This window comes from Vulpes lagopus, chromosome 7 (genome assembly GCF_018345385.1).
Source record: "Vulpes lagopus strain Blue_001 chromosome 7, ASM1834538v1, whole genome shotgun sequence".
Taxonomy (NCBI): Eukaryota; Metazoa; Chordata; class Mammalia; order Carnivora; family Canidae; genus Vulpes; species Vulpes lagopus.
In genome coordinates this window covers 10,860,421-10,862,453 of record NC_054830.1, presented here as the reverse complement: position 1 = coordinate 10,862,453, position 2,033 = coordinate 10,860,421, and the positions used below count along the sequence as shown (strand labels likewise).

Below are 2,033 nucleotides of genomic sequence, written 5' to 3'. Positions count from 1 at the left end.
TTACAAGGATGTGGATAGAACTAGAGTGTATTCTGCTAAGAGAAATAAGTCAATGAGTGACAGATAATTATCATATGGTTTACTAATATGCGGAATATAAGAAACAGCATAGAGGATCATATGATAAGGGAGAGAAAATTGAATGGAAAGTCATTAGGGGGATCCCTGGGTGGCGCAGCGGTTTGGCGCCTGCCTTTGGCCCAGGGCGCGATCCTGGAGACCCGGGATCGAATCCCACGTCGGGTTCCCGGGGCATGGAGCCTGCTTCTCCCTCTGCCTATGTCTCTGCCTCTCTCTCTCTCTCTCTCTGTATGACTCTCATAAATAAATAATAAAAAAATTAAAAAAAAAGGAAAGTCATTAGGGAGGGAGAAAAACCATGAGAGACTCTTAACTATAGGAAACAAATTGAGGGTTGAAGGAGGGAGGTGGGTGGGGGATGGGGTAATTGGGTGGTGGCCATTAAATAAGGTATGTTATTTGATGAGCACTAGGTGTTATATACAACTGATAAATCATTGAAATCTACATGTGAAGCTAAGTAGGTAGTTTATGTTAGCTAATTGAATTTAAATTAAAAAAGAAATTTCCAGGCATTTGTGATCTAAGTTTAGAGAAACCATTAGCGATATATGAAAATGGAAAAGGGTAAAGAGTCTGTATACGAGACAGAGCAGAATCTTAATAAGTAACTTACTCAAAGGTATGGAGAAGTTGAATTCAAACAAATGGAAATTCCAGGAAATAAATAAAATGAGCAGATTCTACTTCCACAACCTGATCAAAGAATGGCATTTCTGGCTCTGAGGCTATGAGTCTTACAATCATGGGCACATCTTCAGCCCCAGGATGACTGGCCACTGCATCACTGGAAACCCGAAGATTCTTTTCAGAGCCCTCTTTATGTCTCTGTTCTTCAGACTATAGATGAAGGGGTTCAGCATGGGTATGACTGTGTACATCACCGAGGCCACTGCACTTGCGTGGGAGCTCTGGGGAGCAGCAGAGCTAAAGTACACTTCTAGGCTTGTAGAGTAAAATAAGGAGACAACCAAGAGGTGAGATGCACAGATAGAAAATGTTTTATACTTGCTCTAAGCTGATGAGATTCTATGTATGGGGGAAACAATCTTAGAGCAAGAGTAAAGGAACCCAGTGAAAGGACCACCTGTCAGCAGCACAGTCATAAAATACATCACCATGTCATTAAGAAAAATGTCAGAACAGGCATTCCTGATTACTTGATTGAGTTAAAAAAATGAGGGATTTCCGTGCCTGTACAGAAGGACACCCACAACACCATTAAGCTCTGTAATAAGGAATTCAGGACACCGATGATCCAGGACACTAGAACCAGCAGTCCACAGAGCCAGGGATTCATGATAACCATGTAGTGCAGGGGGTGACAGATGGCCATGAAGTGGTCATAGGTCATTGTGGACAGGATAGTCATCCAACTCTGCACATAGTAGGAAAAAAACACATCTGGCTGATGCAGCCTGCATAGTTAATGATTTTGTTCTGAGTCTGGATGTTCCACAGCATCTTGGGGACAGTGGTGGAGGTGAAACCATGTCTACAAAGGACAGGTTGGCAAGGAAGAAGTACATGGGGGTGTGGAAGTGGGAGTCAGAGCTGCCGGTCACAATGATGAGCATATTTCCAGACACAGTGATCAGGTACATGGAGAGGAAAAGCCCAAATATGAGGGGCTGCAGTTCTGGTTCCTCGGATAATCCCAGAAGAAGAAACTCTGAAATTCATGTAACATTTCCTGGTTCCATGTGGTGGAGATGACTACTAGGAAGGTAGAAAAATAACATAATAATTTTCAAGGAAATGGCTTTCATTTATTTGTAACTCTTTATTTTTAAACTTCAATTTAAATTCACATTAGCTAACATATAGTGTAATGTGACTTTCAGTTGTACAATTTTGTGATTCAACACTTCCACATTATACCTGTTACTCATCTTGGCAAATGCACTCCTTAATCCCCATTACTTACTTCACTCATCCCCTCACCCACTTTC

At 41.7% G+C, this 2,033-nt stretch overlaps 1 pseudogene; it reads right to left on the bottom strand.

Moving 5' to 3' along the window:
- Positions 1–824: 824 nt before the first annotated feature.
- Positions 825–1,685, bottom strand: LOC121495090 (annotated as a pseudogene).
- Positions 1,686–2,033: the final 348 nt, after the last annotated feature.